At 37.1% G+C, this 22,033-nt stretch overlaps 1 protein-coding gene across 1 annotated transcript in view; it reads right to left on the bottom strand.

The window, feature by feature from the left end:
* Positions 1-18,897, bottom strand: part of LOC107719650 (neurocan core protein-like) — a 140,018-nt gene extending 121,121 nt beyond the window's left edge. The window contains exon 1 of the mRNA XM_016527136.1: positions 18,671-18,897. The gene's annotated coding sequence lies outside the window, so the exon portion shown is untranslated. The remainder of the gene's footprint in view (positions 1-18,670) is intronic.
* Between the last annotated feature and the right edge of the window lie 3,136 nt (positions 18,898-22,033).

The raw sequence follows: 22,033 nt of genomic DNA, 5'->3' as shown, positions 1-22,033 counted from the left end.
ATAGCACTAGTCAACTAAATGAATGTAACATGGCAAAGATGAATGCACTTTTGGAAGTTTAATGGAAGGGAAATGTCATTTTGGAATTTCTGTGGTTTAATGTGATATTGTTGTTTATGTATGTTCATGATAAAATTTTCTTTTATTGTTGTAATTAATTTATAGCACTAACAAGATGACCCGCTGAATTAGACAGCGTTCACATCATCCAAACGTACCAAACTCTGACGTCAATCGAACCCGGGTGCGCACCAAATGTGCTAGTGTGAAAGCACCCTAAGACGCCTCATTACTGATTTTCTGGAGCTCAGCCATCCAACTACACAAACTGTCAACACACTCTCAACAGGTAAATAATTTCTTTCTTAAATGTCTATAAATTATAACTTTCAAATGCTACTTGGTTTTTCCATGTCTTTTCTCTTTTTAGTTTAAGAGAACATGTAAGTGTGACCAGCTCTATATTCAGTTAAGGATACTCTCCTCTTCTTCACTAAGTAAGTAACAAAGATATTGAATTTATGGTCCATCTTGTTAGATATTTTTTATTACTAGTGTTTATGCATAAACATACCCAGTTATCCCATGACTTTATATTATTTTGTCCTTTTAACATTGTGAAGTGCTCACATACTACTTTTGGCCTTCATAAACAATTGTTTTCACATAAACAAATGAAAGATGACTCATTGTATATCTAAACTCAATTGTGCATTTCAGATGCTGTCACATCCTAATAATATATACAAATAATACTAATATTAATGAAAAACTATCATTAAAAAGGTTATTTGTAACACTGTTAAGGTCCTATATGGCATTTTTAAAGCATGGTTCAATATGGAACCCTATAAAAAAGGTTCTATTTAGCACCAAAAAGGGTTCTGCTATTGTTACAAGCTGAAGAACCCTTTTCTGGTAGTTTAGAACCATTTTAAATTAAAACACATTTATATGAATGAATAAACATGGATATATTAGAACTATAAATATTTCCCTAATATAAAAATGTAATAATTATTACAGAATTTATTATTAAATATATTTATTATTATATATTACATTGTATTCTATATTATTATATTAAAAATGATATTATTAAAAAAAGATTATTTTCCCCCTAAATAGAATAAAATTTTTAAAAAATAAATAAAACAGGTTATTTTCGCCATGTTCGTCAGATTGCTTCTTCCTGTCTAAGAGGGCAATTCTAGGCCTAAAAATGCTGCAATGCAGACAAGATTTCATGCCAACTGTCAAATAGTCTTACTCATCTTCATCAGCTGCATTTTTAAAGGAATGCACCAAGAAGGGAATTCAATCTAGAAACCTTGTGCTTGTAGCACAAATTGTGACAGGTACTGTCTATAACATGATACACAGTCTCTCCCGCTTCACCTATCTGTCTGGATTTTCTCTTCCCCTCCTGCTGAGAACCATATGAGTGTGTCTGATGGTGGAGCAGAAGTCTGATGAATGGTAACACCACGAGGGATTCGCTCAGATTTCCACCAGCTACACAGACCACCATACTTCATCACCCACTCCATTATTTCCATCATAACAAACTGAGAAAGTCAGTTGATAAGGTGAGACAGAAATCTGGTATCCATGAGCAGAAGAGATTTCAGAAGAGACACTCAGAAAAGGAATATTATTATTAGAGTCCTCATCTTGCAGGTCAACTTTAGTTATCGCCACAATGATTTCAAACTCGCATTCAAGCTTGTGTAAGAAATGTGCTAACCTTGATCACTGAATATCTGGTAAGTGCAGCAGCACACAAAAGCCCTTGAAATGCCTTCAGGATTTCATTTTGCACTGGAGGTCACATATTTTGATACCTCAGATACATCTGGAGTTCTTTCAATCTGGAATAATGCAGTGTAATTGCAAAGACTGGATATCAATACAGATTTTCTTGATTTGGGTGTAGTTCAGTTATAGTAAAATGTTGGATTTGCTTTCATATACTAAATAAATTTAGCAAAATTTTCTGCTAGTGTTGTAAAATATACAGGACACCATTTCAGACCGATTAAAAAGGGTAACTCATCTTTTTTAATTATTCATTATAAGAATTGACTCATGAGTGTCACTTGTTTCGTGAATCGGACTACACTGTTTATGCTGCATGTTTTTGATTCAATAAAAAGCACATTAGAGTCATTAGTTCATGATTCAGAATAGACTGTTTGTTTTTGATTTACTAAAAAGAACCGGCTCATAAGAGTCATTTGGTGAATCAGACTACAGTGTTTACTCTGCATGCTTTTGATTCACTAAAAAGAAGTGGCTTACAAGAATCATTAGTTCATGATTCGGACTAGACTATTTGTTTTTTGATTTATTAAAAGAACTGACTTGTAAGAGTTATTCATTTGTCAATCAGATTATGGTGGCTACACGGTTTGTTTTTGATTCACTAAAAAGAACCGACTCATAAGAGTCATTTGTTTGTGAATTGGACTACATTGGTTGCACTGTGTTTTTATTATTATTATTATTATTATTTATTTATTTTACTACAAACATGTGACTCAAAATGAGACATTTGTTAATGAATTGGACTATACTGGTCATGCTGTATTTTCTGAATCACTAAAAAAACATTCATAAGAGTCATTCATTCGTGAATCAGAATACAATGTCTGCACTGTACATTTCAGATTCATAGGAGTAATTTGTTTGTGAATCAGACTACACTGTGCACACTGTTTGTTTTCTAATTTACCTAAAGGAAATTACTCCTAAGAATCATTTGTTCATGAATCGGGCTACACTGGTCACACCGTATGTGTTTTAGAAGACAATACTTTTTAGTGATTCACAGTCATTTATGAATTGGACTACACTGAACGATGTGCTTTTGACTCACTGAAAAGAACTGGCTCACGAGTAGGGTTGGGTACCGAACTCGGTACTTTTAAGGGTACCGACCGAATTGCGTCGGTACTACGGAGTACCGATTCCTTGTATTACATTTGTACAGTATAATGTACATCTTTAAATATTCCATTTTCTATCAAAATTAAATAAAGCAATTAAATGATAAAAATAAATATTACAACCAGATTAATCCCTTAATTGTAGAAAAAAATTATACAATTATTAGCCTATTAAAATTGTTTTTAAAGGAATATTCACACAATTTTTCTTCCATGTATTAATTTCAACAGTAAACCTCAGTTTGGTGCCAAATTTCGGTACCTGAGAACGCATCTGGGCGCATACACTACAGAGAGAGAAAAGAGAGACCCTGTGAAGTGATGTCACCCCTGCAACTCGTTAAAACAACACACAGGGCAAGCCGAAATGTTCTGAAGTGTGGTTACATTTCTAGGGCCATATGGTATCTGCGAAAACGCGGACGTGTGGAGTCGCCAAAAAATAAAAGGGTTTAATTTTCATTTGATTTAAAATAAATGTTTAATGCCTTCATTTGATTTTCAGAAAAAATAAAACAAGAATTTCTGAGGGGAAAAAAAAGAAAGAAAAAAGAAAAAGTTTGTCGGGCCCTATTGTTCAAAATGTTGAAATTTAGACTTTTGGACTTATTTTTTCACTGAAATAAATGTTTTTGTAATTACACAGAGAGTAAAGTACTGGAAAAAGGTACCGTTGGGTACCGGCACCGAAATTCAGGTACCGACACGGGTACCGTACCGGTTAAAATGTGAACGGTACCCAACCCTACTCACGAGAGTCATTTGTTTGTGAATCGGACTACATTTTTGTATGATTGGTTCAGGCATTGATTCAGACTACATTGGTTGCGCTGTTTTTATCCAATAAAAAGAACTGGTTCATAAGTCATTCTCTTGTGAATTGGGCTACACTGGTCGTAAAAGACTGGCATAGACAAACTGATCAATCTTGGGATTTTAAGAATCAACATCAGGGTTGTTGAAAAGATCAATATTTGTAGCCAGCTCTAGATTTTATTCAAGAGGTGGACATCTTCAAGCTTTCATTAGCACACAGCAGAGATATTGCAAAAACAGACTCAGGATAAACCGCAACACTGTGACACCCCTGTGTATTACACGATCCAATATCCACCATTACATTCGGTTGCACTTATTAAACTTTGAAAGAAAATCGAACAAAGGAATATTTCATTGCCCTTCACCAGTCACTATAACCTTAATCTACTGCGTCACATGGTCCCTCACCTTCCCCTCTGCCAACTCCGTGTAAGAACTCTTTGAGCCCGAGATCTGTGTTAATCATCTCTCGCTGCCGAAGTCCCACTTTCACGCCAAACTCTTCACGCGGCTCGCCCGGGGAGACAGCGTGCGATTCCTCTCTCTGCCTGTGCAACCTGAAACAATCCAGCGCTAACAGGTCTGATGAATGACATCCTGTCAGAGACGCCAACTGTTCCAGCCCCTTATGGGAGCGTCTCGATCTTTATTGATGCTTCAAATGTTCAAGGAGTTTCAGTTAATGTTAATTTCCTCATGCTACTAACAGCCAAAAAGTGCATGACGGAAGCTATACTTGAATTACAAATGGGAATAACCCCCGGCAAATGCATATTTGCGTCAACAAGCAGGTGTCATTATATGATATTATAATGTTCAGTACTACATGGCGCAGTGAATGCATAAAACGCAGAAGTATTTTCAGAAAGTGGTATTTTGAAGTTGGTTTGGATAGTTTGCCGGTCTAAAACTTTAAAAAACTGACTCGGATTGCTGTAATCCGATTCACAAACAAATGACTCTTATACTCTTAAAAACAAACCGGTTCTTATTAGTGATTCAAAAACAAACCGTGTTAACAGTGTAGTCTAACTCAGGGGTTTTCAACCTGTGGGGCGCAAGGGGGGCGCGAGCATCAGTCCCCAAAACTATAATATCTTAACGATCAGTGCTGCTTCCTCGAGAAAGTTTTTCATTCTCACGTGTTTTAAGTCTTGTCAGTTTAAACATTAAAGTAATTTTAAGCCATTTAAGCCCAAGACATCTCAATGCGGTACTCACGCACTGTGAAAGAGCGTTTCTATGCGCACCGCTCAACAGATAGCCTTCTCAGACAGCAGGTGAATACCAATGGCTGTCTTGACAAGTATCCTTGTAAGCACAGTCGGTTGTTTTAAGTGAATGTAAACAGTAAAGAAAATATCAAATGTACATCAGTATAACGGATCCGTGCATTTCTTATGTAAATAATGTTAATCAAAAAGAGCAAAAGAAAAATTGTTCGCTGCTTTAATGGATATTTGCTTTCGCTGCTTTAATAGCTTTAATGGATATTTGCTTTTATGTTAATGTTAATAAAGTAATTCGGTGTGACTACAGTAATACCGGTTTGGGGGGTTGGATGTTGGGGGGGCGCGAGTGAAATTAGACCAACTTGGGGGGGCGCATGTCCTAAAAAGTTGAAAACCCCTGGTCTAACTCACAAACAAATGACTCTTACGAGCCGGTTCTTTTCAAATACAAACAGCGTTAATAGTGTAGTCTGACTCATGAACAAATGACCCCTTTTGACCCGGTTCTTTTTAAGTGAATCAAAAGTATACAGTGCAACCAGTGTAATCTGGTTCACGAACAAATGACTCTGATGAGTAGGGTTGGGTATCGATTGGGTTTTTTACGATACCGGTGCTAAATCGATACTTTTAAAATGGTACTGGTGCCTAAATGGTGCCTGAACCGATACTTTAAAAATAAAGAGCCAAAAAAAAAAAAGATGGATAACATTAAAGAACATTAAAAAATATTTAAAATAAATATACATAGCATTCACATGCTCCTCGGATGCTCTCATTTCCCGAGTTGTGCTTCCCTTACTCTAAGGCTAATAAATGTATTTCCCGATCTGGGTCATTATTTAATACAAAACAATATTTAATACATACTACTGTATCTCTGTCAATCACTCTGATATTTACTTAAAATGAGTGAATTGAGTGCTGTCTGTCACTGTATTTAATCAGTTCTGTGAATGACTGTATGGTATGCCACATGCACTGTAATATGTTTTATATTAAATATAAAATTTTCAAATGAAAATAGCAACATGATCGTTTTATAAAGTATGCGTTCATATGTGTTAAGGGCTAGATTTTCGCTGGAGGAAACAGCTGTTTTGTGATGAGCGGTGAACGCAGCGAACTTTACGGTAGATGGGAAACAGATTGCTCCCTCGTGACCTTTTGTAAACTGTATTTATGACAAAGAACTGCACAGATACAGATATTATAACAATCTGTTGATAAACACACACCTTGTGTCCTCTCTTTCTGTTTGAGTCCGCTCGCGCTGCGCCGCCGCGGTCTGCTTGAAGAGCGCGCTGAAAGACGGGGAGGAGACGAAGTCTGCCGCCGTTTTCATATGAAATTTAAAGTGGACTGACTCTGAGGCGATCGCGAATTTGTGTACAGTTTATGGAGCTAATCGCTATAGACCCACTAAAAATGGCCTAGCGACGCCCATGCTTCGTACGTCCATTTCGGAGAACCAGGACAAATATTTCAATCAATCGCTCAGGCATTTAAGTGGCACCGAAATGAGGCACCGAAATCTGCGTTCTGATTCGTTTCTTGTACATACCGGTTACATAGGTACCGGTGCCATATTGGCACCGGGTTTCGGTATCCAACCCTACTGATGAGCTGGTTCTTTTTAAATGAATCAAAAACAAACAGCGCAAACAGTGTAGTCCGATTCGTGAACAAATGATTCCTTTTAAGCTGGTTCTTTTCAGTGAATCAAAAACAAAAGGTGCAAACAATGTAGTCCAATTCATGAATGATTTGAAATGAAATGAAATGAATGAATGAAATGAATGAAAATGAGAAATTTTACGAGTTACTGTTTTGAACCGGTCTGAAACTCTGCCATGTATAATTAATAACATCAGCAGAGAGAAAACGTATTTTGTACATGAAAGCCAAACAGTCGTCATACTGTAACTGAATGAATAAAACACAAGTAGAAGTGGTAATCTGAAGTTGGCTTGGGTATCATGGCTGTCTAAAACTTTAAAAACTTGACTCGGACCACTGTGAGCAGTTGAGTTTCATGTCAACGTTATTATCTCATAACTGGTTTTTATTTATTTATTGGCCAGGCAACTGGACTGTTTGCTGGATATGCTGTGTATAATTAATGAAGGGAGAATAGCTCTACTCCCAACACAGTGATACATAATCCTGCTCGAAGGAGGGAAGACAGGGCTACTCCCCGCAGGCTAATTAAACGCAAACAGTGGCGATGACTGCAAAAAATTGAGGAAGGAAACGTAAGGAACATGAAGGGAGAGTCCAGTCAAACTATTTTGCAAGTACAAGTTTGACAAAAGCCTCATTAAATGGCTTGTTATGGTTGAAGTTAGCATATAGCTTAGCACTGAGACTTCCTTTGAAGAGGCCATGCAATTCACTGCAATAGCAACGGTAAGTAGAATAACACTGTGGTACTGGAGTAGGAAAGCAGAGATGAGTATAACATCACTAAACACACACAGGCCCTCAGGAACACCATTCAGCTCTGACCTTTACTATCGCCACACTACTAAAGGAAAGCAAACACATCATTCAACCGGACTCTACCTCTAAGGACCAAGTGGAAAGATTACACAAAAATCTTGTACTGTGTTAAAATCCCCATTCGCATACTAACATTTTCTCTCTGCTAATGTTGTAAACCATACAGGGCAGCGTTTCAAACTGGTAAATCATCTTTTTGAATGGTTCATTATAAGAATTATCTCATGAGAGTCACTGGTTTCTAATTTGTTTTGTGAATCAGACTACAATGCTCACGCTGTATGGTTTTGATTCACTACAAAGAACTGACTCATAAGAGTCATTTGTTTGTAAATCTGACTTTACTGGTTGCATTGTATATTTTGATAGATTTTTTTAACTACACAGGTTGCGCTGTACGTTTTCGATTTACTTAAAAGAAGCAGTTCAAAAGCGTCACTTGTAAATCCGACTACACTGGTCGAGCCGTATGTTTTTGATTCTCTAAAAAGAAGTGGCTCAAAAGAGTCATTTGTTTGAAAATCTGACTTTACTGGTTGCATTGTATATTTTTGACTCACTAAAAATAAGTGCCTTGAAAGAGTCATTTGTTTGAGAATCAGACTACACTGGTTGAACTGTATGTTTTTGATTCACTAAAACGAAGTGGCATAAAAGAGCCATATGTTTGTGAATGGGACTACACTGGACGAGCCATTTGTTTTTGAATTACTGAAAAAAAAAAAGAGTCATTCATTCAGCTCTGACCTTTACTATCAGCGCACTACTAAAGGAAAGACATAACTAATCCAGACTCTACCTTTGAAGACAAAACAGAAAGATTATGCAAAAAATTGCATGCTTTTTGTTAAAATCCCCATTCACACTGATTGTCACTGACGGCATAGGTAATTAATTAAAAAGTCATTCCAGTGGTCCATCTACAAGTCCAGGCATTTATGAATGTGCAGCACCTACTATATGAAGAGATGTCTTTGATTGCGAGACGGGAAGAGGACAGTATCTTTGTGCGGCAATGATGAATGCCAGTGTAATCAAGCGGCGTGATTGCATTTCAGACACAAAACTCCCCTAAGCAACTCCCCAAAGCAACATTCTGACCTTCTCATAATGACCAGAAGGAGATGAATCTGTTTCTTCGCCACATTGAAGATGCTAAAATGAATTCTCACTCATCAACAAACAACAAAAGAGAGCGCAACATAGCTTAGATTGAATTACAAGCATCCTGCAGTGGTGCGGCATAATGTTGATCACCACAAAAACTAATTTTGAGGGGAAAAAAAATAAATAAATCAATACACAGGTTTTAACAGAAGAATTAATGTAAGCATGTTTATAAAATGATAAGCTTTGCATTTCAGCTTTTACATCTTCTAGAAATTGGCCCCATCCATTTCCATTATATCCAACATGTCAACAAGCTTAACTTGTGTTAAATGCACAATATTCATCTAAAACCCCCAAAGGAGTTGAAGTACTTGGTGTTAAACACTGTTTGAGTAATTAGAAAACGGTTCTGGATTGGTATTGGTTCTGATATTATTCCATATTGATTGACAGGAAGGCATGGGCAGTGGATTTTCTTCATCAGGCCGCGGTTAACGCAGTATGAAACCGACTGACAAGCAAACTGGATACACTAATTACCTTCATCAGTGTCCTTTCTTTTACTTCATGGTAGGGAAAAACAGACGAACCGGTCTGACCCGTTTTGATCTCTTCCTGTCAGAACAATGAAGGTCACTGAAAATGAGGTGGAATTTAGATCTGGTACTGGTGTGGAGACTCACACTTTTAATCAAAGGGCAAAACCGCAGGAGGGTTGGTGGTGTTTTTGACGAAATGTAAGGTAAAATGTAAAATAAAAAGGTTCCTTTGTCAAATGTAAGGTACTTTTCTGTGATTCAAGTGCCATTTTATAAAACTGGTGGCTTTTCCTTTTATAAAATGATTTTGAAGCAGATTTTAGAGAATTTTAAACATTCTGTCAGAAACATCAATGTTTTTTGGCGATAATAAATTGCATTATATCTTCAGTGTCAGTGTTATTTTAGAATTATTTATATAGCATTAATTAATATTTATCTTAGCTTATTTTTATATTTTCAGTTTACAGTTTTAATTTTAGTTCACCTTTAATAATTTTGTTAGGTGCTTTTGTCCGTTTTTGTTTAATAATTCAATTTTTTTATATTTGAATATTTATATATTTCAACTTATTTCAGCTAGTTGCCAAGGCAACTTTTCTCATTTTTGTTTACATTTTTTAAGTTAGATTTTTAAGGTAATGTTTATATATTATTTTTACATTTTATTTTTAGTTTTCATTTTAATATTTAGTTTTATGCATTTGTAATTTTTATTAGTTTTTTTTATATTTCTTTACATTATAATATAGACATTTTTGTTTATTATATATTTCAACGTATTCTTTTTTATTTCAGTTAGTATGCAAAGCAACATTTCAAATTTTTGGTTACATTTTTTCTAATATTTACATTTTTTATTTCACTTAACTAAAAAATGTATAGTTTTAGTTAACAATTACAACACTGTCTCAAGCTAAGTTAATCTATTTTATTATATGTTGAGTTATAGATGCCTTTTAAAAGGTCACTACAAGGTTCATATCTAAAAGATAATTTAATGCTAATATTTCTACAGATATACATTTTTCAGTTAACCAGAAAATCATGGAAACAAAGTCGAGATTTTAAAATCTCAACTTTGTTTTTGTTTTGTGTTTTTGTGACTTTTTGATTTTGTTTTGTAACACATAACACAACACATAGTCTGTATGAAGGATGTTGCACAAGTCGCTCATTTGAAACAACATTTACAATTAACCTCTTAACCAGCCCTGATCGATATCAGGCAAATAAAGCAAATAAAGTATTCCTCTTGCCATATAGTCAAGCACACTTGGCATAGGCGCAATAAGAAAAGTCAAAGAGTTCATAGTATCGGCTCTAGATAATTAAAACCTAGACAGAGATAAATTCCAGGGCCTGTTAATTACACAAAGGTGGGCAGAAATGGCACAGAGCCGACCAGCGGTGAGTACCAGGACCTGTTCTTTCTGATTTTTTGCATTTGTAGGGCACAAGTAAAAGACACTCAGAAGGGCATTGAAGAAGCCATTCTGAATTCACTAATGAGAATAAAAGTTGGAGATAAAGGTAACACATTTTGGAGGTGCAGAAAATGAAAAGAAATGGGAAGAAATGCACCTTAAATGCTGCTTTGGATTATGATTATATGTGTGAGGACATTAAAGTGGGTACTTTGAAGTTGGGAACTAGAAGTGCATATGAAGTGCACTTCAAAGCATGCAGAAAGGCTCTCTAGTATCAATGTCAATGGTCAATGTGCCACATCTACCTCCTCCAGTATCGTGTCTGTATGTACAGTATAAGAGTAGCATATATACAATTTTGTTCTCAAAGACAATTAGACTGAAGGCCTGCTGATTTGATGCAGTCACTAATAACAGTGTAATATTTCTAGAGGAAATTGCAAATCCAAAGCACATCTTTCACTTCGTTGACAATATGGCGTCTGTAGAAAAAACGGGAATAACATAAGCTTTTAAATTACATCCACGACTCATGTTATAGTTTCAGACTCTGATGTAAGGCGACACACAAATCTTATATAGCCGTAATTTGTGCCTTTGTGTTAAACCGCTCAAGTGTGGCATTGGAAATCATATTACAGCCCACTAAATGCAAAGAAAACCCGCTGTGAGAACTTTTGACCCGAGATGCACTGGGCAAATTGAGACTTACACGTTCAGTCAGTGGTGTATATTTCAGTCTGGTGGGGTTTTCAAGGTGGACAGACTGATCCTGGAACAGCTGATCCCAGTTGTGATCCGATTTCAGGAGGACAAGAGAGGTTTTGACAAACTCCTCAACTGTCACATCTCAATCATCTAGTACAGCTCAGCATAGCCTTATTATACAGACCTTAGGGTAGCGCTATATTTAAATTTATACAGGAATGAAAACAAGGCTGTGAGGAATAGAAATACAGTGTGTTTAATGGATTGCACTGTTGTTTAGAAACATAACGATTGTTTAGCTGATGAAACTAAAACTTTCAGTAGAGAAAACAGTTGAGTTGAGAAAATTATGTGATCTCAGACCTTTATATAGTGTGTGCCATTGTAAAAACTGTAAGTCTATATTCATCACAGCCTCATTTTCATCTGTGTTAAATTTAATATGGCATCTAAACCTGACTGAAGTCTATTGCTTAAAGGGATAGTTCACTTAAAAATGAAAATTCTGTCATCATTTACTCATAACAGTGTTGTTACTGTTAACTACAATAAAAACTTTTTAAAAATCATTTGCGGTAATTGAAATAAGTCGGCAACACCAAAGCTCCAAAAGTATCAAAAATTTATTTTAAAAACTTTCGCATAGTGTGTGACGTTTCGAGTAATTTCGGTAATTGAAATAAACCATAAATAAAATAAAATATTAGATGAAAAACGTAAAAAATCTAAACAAAAAGTTTAAGGAATTAGTTGCCAGTTGAGATCCTAACATTACTAAAACATAAATAAAAATAAATCTAAAAAAATATATATATAAGAAAATTACAAAAGAATGTAACAAAATGCTTTTAACTAAACTAAAATTAAAATATATAAATAAAAGTGTTTTTGCATTGTAATTGCATGTGTGTGTGTGTGTGAGAGAGAGAGAGAGAGAGAGAAAGAGAGAGAGAGAGAGAGAGAGAGAGAGAGAGAGAAAAAGAGAGAGAGAGAGAGAGAGAGAGAGAGAGAGAGAGAGAGAGAAAAAGAGAGAGAAATTCTCCTTTTGTGTTCCTCAAAAGAAAGAAATGGCATGATGCATCATTTTTGGGTGAACTGTCCCTTTAAGAGAAGGTGCACAAATGACTGTGAAAAACTACAGAAAAATGCACTGTATCTGCATGCACAGAAATCCAATAAATCTATGAACATCTATCCAATTACATTTACTGTCGGTGAAACATATAAGTTCTCATATGCATCAACATGTTTCTCATCAAGCAGAGGGAATCAATAACGGAAAAAAAACAAACTGTTCCTCATACTACGTAATAGTATATGAGCCCAACGACACAATCTGAACCTCTATAAAAGTCATTTCCATGTTAATGAATGATATATTAAAATATCTGGCAAGGAGAAAACCTCATTGTCAGGGCAAACTAATCTCCGACAAAACGATATGGCATGTGCAGATTACATTTATGAAGCCTGACAATGGAAAAAGAAAGATAGGGTGCAACCAGGAATACGGGGATTGGAAAGAAATTAATTATATTTTGTTTCCCCGTGCGTTTCCCATGGTGAGAAGACAGTAGTTGTAAGATTACTGAGGTTCTTCTAATGCACAGACAAAGAGAATCAGATGAGGATTAATAAACGCAAGTCGTGCAGAGCGATTCGGTTTCCTCACTTCAGATCCTCCTGATTTACAGTACAGTAGTGCAGTAAATATTTGCATGCTTAAAGTAACAGTTCACCCAAAAATGAACATTCATTTTTCATGAAAGCATAGTTCCAATGGACATTTGCGATCAGCATTATAAATTTGAATGGTTTGAGCTACAGTTCCTAACTTGTGGTTAGAAGCACAGTTTCTTGTCAGTATGATGTGGAATAGATTATACTTATGATGAAAATAAGCAAGCTAATATGGCTATAACTTTCATTCCATACAGAGCCAGCGCCAAGGGGGGGGCATTCGCGGGCCTTGCCCCCCCAAACGAGTTACCTTGCCTCCCCTTCCCCTCCACTCCACTCCCTGCTGAACTTGATCGATTTTGAAAGCGGAAAAAATAGCGCGCACACGAAAGCGATTGCACACTTTCATGAGCTTCAGCAACTGCACGCGATTGCAGATTGCACGCTTCACATTCGAAACACACCCCCACAACCCCCCCTCCCACTGTGATTTCGGCTCCTCCCATACAAATATAATAAATAAATGTGCGTGACGTCATTAACAACAGTTCTATATTGTTTGTGATGTCAAGCAGTGGCGGCTCGTGGGTTTTAAAATAGAGGAGGCACACTAATTGTATTGGTCTGGGATCCCTGCCGATTATTATTATTATTATTTGCTTAACCACTTTAAAATGGCTTTTTGGTTGCTTTTAGTCAGAAAACGTAAAGAAAACGACACGCATACAGCAAGATAATATAATTTCACTTACCTGGCCTATCACTTGAAGCAAACATCCATCCCTTCTTAAAAGGCTGTGTTAAAAGAGAGCTGCCTGTTTAATTAAGCCAACTGCTGTAGCCTATATCCAGTTTAGGCGTGTTTTCCCTTTTTTTTTTGTATATACTGTTTGAATGACAGCTTGGTAAATCTGTATGCGATCAAATATTCAATATCGCTACTCATCATAAGTACTTGGTACATTATCAGCGCAGTGGGAGATGTTCAAACTAATATCACGTAATTTACATCTCTATGATGATTGGTTGATATACCAGAAGGGAGGCTAGCCTCCCTTGCGAGGTTTCTTTTCTTAACACTCCTCAGCGCTGAAAGGGAACACTCGATGGTGATTGGCTAATTTTTTTTTACCAACTGAGGCACGAGAGCTCAGCTCTCCCCTGGCCTCCCCTTCTCTATCACCTAGCTGTTGTAATTACATCAGCAGATTCTGCACATTCGCGATAGAAAAGCGGCGCTTTCCAACTTCATTAACATGTTATGGTATTAGCTGTGAAATTACAAACAAAAAATACACATTCTGAGACATGAACTGAAATGAATTGTGAATTTTATTAAAATTAAATCGTCTTCCTCCCATTTCCACCTCAAAATTTTGGGGAAGCTGTGCCTCCCCCGACGAGCTGTCACTGATGTCAAGACCAATTCTTTTCCACAAACTGAACAGTTTGTTCAGAAAAATGATTCACCAAAATATGTTTATGTAATCACGCAATTGCATCACGTATTCACAATGTTATTGTTAAAGCACCCAATAATTATATGAAATCTGGATGTTTTACATGTGTAAATCGTATAAAGTGAATAACCTTAACTCACCTTTTACATAAACCATGACAAACCATAAAGGAACTAACATTTCTACCGTTCATTCAAGTCACGCATGCTTGTATCAGCAACTCATCAGTTTTGCATGGGCATGTCTGAGTTCAAACTGTTTCCTCATGACTCGAGAACTGTTGTAACTATTAACCGAGAGAACTGCTGTTAGTGTACTATTGTTGACTTGAAACTACTGCCATCAGATCACTGTTATATTTCCTATACATTTTATTTGTTATACTTCATGCAGTTCAGCATCACAAACACACATTTTGCCCCCTTTTATGAAACCCTCAGCAGACAGTTTGAACGTCGGACATGTTCATGCTGTTCTCAGTTTAGAGTACATTTGGAGTAACTGGAGCGCTAAATGAGTTGGCAAAAACCGGCATCATAAGATATACAGAGGTCGGAGTGACTGTCAGGCACATCCTAATGTGAGTTTTGATTGAGTAACCTGTAGATCTGTGCTGACTCGTGTCGAGACCTCTTTCAGATGGTAAAGTCATATATATAACATATATATGTTAATGGTTTTTGCCTATGCAATTAAAATCAAACGGGTCTAGTGTTGTTTTGGATCCCACTGGCTTCCACTGTATGCACTAAAAAACACTGCACCCTTCAAATTATCTTACTTTGTGATCTATAGAAAGAAGGTCATAGAGATGTGCAATGGCTTGAGAGCAAGTACAAGATGACAGAATTTCATTTTTGAGAGAACTATCCCTTTAATCCCATATCTCTTCAGCACACGAATGTGGAGAATCCGAAAAAATTCCAAGCACTTGTGAGTCTAAGATGAATGCAGCTGGAGCCACAAGGACATTTGTCCTGTGAACCACCACTCATCAGTCTTTTCTCAGCTTTGCTGTCATCCCAAATGCAAACGCAAAGAGGAAGAACTCCAACAGGCCATTTTCTTCTTGGAGCAAATATTATTTTCAGCGACGCTGCTGGTCTTGTTCATTTATTAGCAGCCAGCAGCTGTGTGCACAATGGCCAATGCTTGGGAGCTGTCCAGTGCTGAAAACACAGGATAAAAATACTAGGGAACAAGAGAGAGAAAAGCTTGTATTGGAGGACTGAGCGCCTGAAGTAGCACTGTGCAAATTGCAGGCATAATTATCAGGCTTCTTTTCCTTCTGGACCTCTCCCACAGGGTAAGCGATAAAACATTTTCTAAATGAATCTTTAAACTGCAAGATAGTGTGTTTTTGTCTTGAGCGGACCTGCGAGCCAAATGGAATCTATTCAAGACAGAAAAAAGAATTAGGGCTGAAAAGAAATTAAAATTAATCTTTTCTTCTCCCTCTGCGAAGTTAAACTCTTACAGTCCCATTTCGAAAACCAGCAAAACACAGACCAGGTGTCATGATTCATTTATGGTGTTTAAGGCGGCAAATGCCCGTTCTGAATAATGTATTCCAAGTCTGGGCACCGATAAATATTCAGACTTTGGCAAATTGGCAGGTGACACATGTAGTAGAGACAGCAGCTGAAAACCAGTTCCTCTGGCTCATGGGATTAGACACAGCTACTCTTTCTTGTCAGCTGTCAATCAAGTGTGCGCACACAAGGTAAGTCACCAACCTGGATGACTGTGGACATAAATTAAGACATATACTGGCATCTATTCACAACACAAACACAAACAGACCATTAACTTTGTGTAATTAAACACAGCCTTTGTCACATCAAGAAAGCAGGAACACAAAACTAGCACTAAGTTTCCTTAAATTTCATATACCAAAAATGTATTGAGTAATTTTTGTAGACCTGGTCCATTTTGACCTGGATGACTGTGGACATAAATGAAGACATTTATGGGCATCTATTCACCCCCAACACAAACAGACAATCAACTTCGCATAATTAAACACGGCCTTCATCACAAATCAGCAGTTGGCTTAAGCAGGAACTCAAAACTATCACAAAGTTTCCCTAAATTGCATCTACCAAAAATTTCCTGAGTAATTTTAGTAGAATTGGTCCATTAAACACGGCGTATGTTAATTTATGAAATCCGAAGGCATTTAGTTGTCTGGATGCTATTCAAGTACAATTTCAATTCCACCTGTCAGCACAACCCCCCCTCGTATGATTGTTGGCACTAAACTACGCGGCCGAGCGGAAACGCGCATTATTAAAATGTGAGAATCAATCAAGTGCCCTCTACAAGTCACCCAACGCCAAAACGGTACTGCTCAGAGGCAATTTCCACTTTTTTCTTCAAGAGAGAACATGCTCAAAGGTGCTCCTCTAGTATTTACGATTATACAAAAAGAGGGTGCTCAGATAAAGCACAGGATTGCTTGAGGGTGACAGGGTGTGAGTTTAGCGGCATAGCCTCAGCAGACACCCATATGTTTATTTGGTCAATTAAAACCAGGGATGGGCTAATACTAAAATTCTGGCCAATACCGATAAACTAATGGTCATTTTATGGTGACAACCAATAAACGGACAATTTGTTTTTGTTTTTTTTCAAATATTTAATACCATGTTTTGAGGTTTCTTTGTAGTTATTTGTGTAATTTACTAGCAATTTCTTAGTTAAAATTGTTTCTACACCTATTTTTTTTTTCAGCTATAAAAAAAAGGATATTCAGATTTGCTATTTAAAAAACTCTAATATAGAATATACCAGTTTAGACAACTAAAGCCAAATTTCTTTGTAGTTATTTGTGTAATTTACTAGCAATTTCTTAGTTAAAATTGTTTCTACACCTATTTTTTTTTTCAGCTATAAAAAAAAAGGATATTCAGATTTGCTATTTAAAAAACTCTAATATAGAATATACCAGTTTAGACAACTAAAGCCAAACTAAAGCTATTGCTGGAGATTGCCGAAATGCTGTGCCATTAGTTCCTAATATGCCGCAATATCTGACAGTCTGCACTCTCATTGGTAGTCACTGCAAGGCTTATTTGCATAAAGTTGGACTGTAACTTTGTCGCATCGCTTGTGTCACCGGAAATCAGCAACTCTTAACAAAAACTACACTGCAAACTGTTGCCAGTATGAACGCGCCATATTATATACAACAAAAAAGGTGTAATTTGAAGAGAAGAGAAGAGAAGAGAAGAGGGCAACGCTAAGAACCTTGCCACACAGTAACCAATTTGCTGCAAACAGCTGCCTAAAATTTCCCCAGGGCACCTGGAGCCACAAATCGCACCACTTTTCTATTTCTTTGACAAATAACACACATCTTCGCATTCACTCTGTCACTCTGTTGTACTTGTCTCCTGTCAGCATCAAGACTTGTTGCAGACTGATGCAAGAAGCACCTGGAGTGCTCCATCAGGTAGAGATTCAGGGGTTCAGACCGAACAGAGACAACAGAGTCAGTCACGACAGAATGCCATGAGAAATTCGGCTCAATTTAATTTGGTTTTAAATCTCCTCTCCCACCAGCAACACACTGTCGTCAAGGCGGGCACAAGACTGGCAGTGCTCAGCACTTGTCAGTTTTAAACAGCATCCAGCTGACACTCTGCAAAGGAGAAAAACAATGCGGGGCCACTTTCGATCTCAAAATTCTTGCTCACAGTTTCTGATGGGATTTCTTTCAACCACTCCACATCAAGGCATTACTGCAAATGACAGCTTGCAGGTGGGGGGGTTACATCAAGGCAAAGAAAATGACTCACTTGAGTGGATCTGGGGAAAACAGCACAAGAACACTCAAGCATTTATAGCGTTACTAGAGCAATGTAGACAGTTGAAAGGGTCGCATTTGAACCCACTAGTACTTTGCAAATCATTAACTATTTGATAAGTGATCACAACAGGCTGAGAACAGTACAAATATCTGATTTTAGAAATTATATAGCACTCTACTCTTCATATACTTGATATTCGATCATGATGTCAATCAAAACATGGCTTATAAATAGTCTTCTGCTCCGAACAGCCGTTCAGTATCGTAGTGCTCCTGGTTTTGTCCCCTTGACATGTCCTCACTGAGGTACTGCGCTTGGCAAGGGGGCTGTATATAGCCTGTCCCGAACACAAAACATCCTACACCACATTATACATTAATAATGAAGCGAGACGCAATCAGTTAAGCACAATAAAATCGCTTGTTCTCACCTTCTCTGAAGTAAAGCGCGTCGTCGCCTCAGAAAGTCCACAGGAATGCCGCGTCGCCTCAGATACAGCAGAGTAGGGGATAACAGTCGCTGAGGTAAACCATTCAAAATGTATAAATCTGTTCAGCCTCAGAAATGTGTTGAAATGAACTCCTTACTTCATTAATAGCATTCAAAAAGCATAGTATTTGTCCTCAGCCTGTGTCTCGAGCTGAGAAGAGCTCGGAACGGCGCGCACTTCGCCGGTCGCGAGAAGAGACACTGAACAAAAGCTCACAGCGGTTCTCCCTCACCTCACCTCGTCTCACCAAATGAACGGAGCAGATGCGTAAGCAAAAGAGTGCGTTATGGTATAGCCAATTCTCTGTGGACTTCGATGGGTGGATGGATAATATTTTGCACAATATTTCAGCGATTCCGTCCTTTGTTTGGTCATTTGCTTGGGGAGATTTTTTGTGGTTTATGGGGTGCGAATTATGGAAAATGTTGGGGTTCATCTGACTCCTAATTATTTGAATCCACTAAAACGAAATTTCAACGAAAGTCCCTTACGAAAATTAACTATGGTTTTACTTTAAAAAAAAAAAAAAACCTGGTTAATATAGGCTAGTTAAACAATGGTAACCACAAATTAAACATGGTTTTGCTACACTAACCATAGTTTAACCATGGTATTTGTAGTAAAACTGTGGTTGTACAAATGGTCATCAAAAAAATTGGTTACTACACTTTTACTATAATAAAATGATGGTTTATTTTTGTAAGGGGTGTGTGTGTTTTGTATTGTTTTTACATACATGCATATATATGTGCATAAAGGGTGTTTCCAACCACCAGGTACCACAAAAGTTACATTGTTACAAGTAGTCAGAACTCGCTAAATAGAAGCTAGCGAACAGAATTCTCGTGGGCCTGATAACCATAGCAACGTTGGTAGCGCTTTCCTTAAGGCTGAAATACACTACAGGACTTTTAAAATCTGAGCAGATTTTTAAATCACCAGGCATCATACACTTACCGACTTTGTAATAGTCACAGAGGAAAAACTGGCCATCATACACACTACACTGAAGATCACACACTACCACCAGACTTTAAAAGTAATTCTGATCACAACAAACTCGGCAGAAATGTGCGCCTTGTTGCTAGGAGACGCATGACAAGTGAAAACAATGTGTGTTCTAAAATCGGCTGAAAATATCAAACATGTTTGATATCCTCCGACTGGATGGAATCAAATCGGTGTCTGTGACCATCATACACTACGCGATTTCCTGTGGAACCTGTCAACTCTAATCTACAGACTGGTTCTGGCATTCAGCAACTAGCGAACTTGTTCAGACTGTAAGCGTCTGAAATCGGGGAATCGGGGCCAAAATCGTGTAGTGTATTCCAACCTTAAGGATCAGTTTGAGAAAATGCATCGACAAAAACACACTTTTTATTTTTTTAACTTTACTGTTTATCAAGTGTTTTTAACGATTAAGTAGCTACCACAAAAGTTAGATTCCAACAAAATCAGAATGTGCAAATTAGATACTAGCAAAAGAAGGTGTTGAGGTAACCAAAGCAACTGTTCATTGTCTCATATTAGTATGAGACAATGCATCAACAAAAATGTACTCTATTTTTTTATCATCTTCAAAACATTTGAGTTTATTACAAATACGATAAATTCTCTAGGTTTTGTTATTTTATCGTATAGTGATCAAACATTTAATGGCTATTTAACCTGTTCAGAATAAATACACTCTTAAAAACAAAGATTCTTTAATTGGCACCTAAGGTTCCACGAAGAACTTTTAAAATCCATGCAACCTTTCCATGACACAAAAGGTTCTTTATAGTGGAAAAAAGTTCTTCAGAAGATTAAAATGTTCTACATACCAAAAAAAACAATGGTTCTTTTTAGAACTGTATACTGAAAGGCTCTTTAAGGAACCCAAAATGGTTCACGGCATTATATGAAAACCCCAATTTGGAACCTTTATTTTCAAGACTGCAGTACCGTTTCACCAAAAAGGTCCCAATTCTGTCAGATTTAACAACAAAAACTGTCCACATTTTTTTTACTTAGGGCAGTATAAATTTATATGATTTGATATGACTTTTTACTTCTAGTCATTTCTATTGGCAACTTTGTTCATTGGGCCTTTGTAGGTGTATATTTATGGCATTGGCCAGATTATCTTCCCATTGTCCATTACTTGACAAATCTCCACACGAATACCCATTGTCTTCGTAAGCTGACCCATCTACCAATTCTTCTGTTTGCAGATTAATAAATCATCTCAGCGTCCCTTCAAAGGAGCCTTTAAAAAAAAGCTGTGGAGAATCTGACCTGCCCCCTGTTTTATGGCAGAATAATGATGTCCCTCGAGATGCTGCAAATCTGTTCCTAGGAGCCACGCTGTGGTCCACTGACACACATTTCACCCGACCTATAGAAGCCCACTCACTTAACACTACTCCCAGTTCAGTCGTTCATCACATTCATCACTGTCATCTGATTACAGATGTTACCGTGTAAACAAATCACAACAAACCGCAAATCCTCTCCTCAGTGTTCCCGTTGTGATGCTGCATCCTATAATGAAGAGCTCCATCTATGGTGACAAAAAAAAACATTTGCTTTGAAGCCCTCAAATGTTGCAGCTGATCATTAGCGTGCATTAGGGACACAATAACCATTATACTTCATTGAAAAGAGATTATTTCTTATACAGGATGTTTGAATAAATGCCAAACATAAGCTAAATATAATCTTGGCAGCAGGGCTCTTTGAAGGATTTATAACACTAGGCTAATTGGCTCCATAATGGCTTTATAGCAAACCAAAAAAAGCATGAATATGAGAAATAAGATTTCTTTGACTAACCGCATGAGGAGAAAATACCCTCTTGACATATATATAACAGATAGCCTCCAAAAAAATATATATGCCCCATTGTTCCAGACTCCCTCAAAATGGTATTGTCAAGGGACGCCGGCCAAGGCATAATACATACTGCCACACAAATCCATTATTTAAACAGCTGACAATGTGACGGTCAATGAACAAAGGACTCCTCGCAGTGGCCCTCAAAAAGAACACCACAATATGGATGATTTTCAATGGGTCGCCAGCTGACTGTTTTAACATTATTTCTTTTTTACCAACACTTTCCTCTCCATCATTGCTGCAAGTCTGATCTCAGAAACTCGTAACAAGAATATCTCTGAGGAAAATAGCACAAAATAGCAGAAAAAGGCAGCGAACAAGATGTAACCATTCAAAAATAGGCACAGACCTGTCATTGCCTTCATCTGAGGAATTAGATGCATATAATAACGGTTACACAACAGAATATTATGCTTGGAGAAA

The sequence above is a fragment of the Sinocyclocheilus rhinocerous genome, unplaced genomic scaffold, assembly GCF_001515625.1.
Source record: "Sinocyclocheilus rhinocerous isolate Xijiao unplaced genomic scaffold, SAMN03320098_v1.1 scaffold1294, whole genome shotgun sequence".
Taxonomy (NCBI): Eukaryota; Metazoa; Chordata; class Actinopteri; order Cypriniformes; family Cyprinidae; genus Sinocyclocheilus; species Sinocyclocheilus rhinocerous.
Note: the sequence above shows the minus strand (reverse complement) of the source record. Positions and strands in the feature narration are given on the sequence as shown.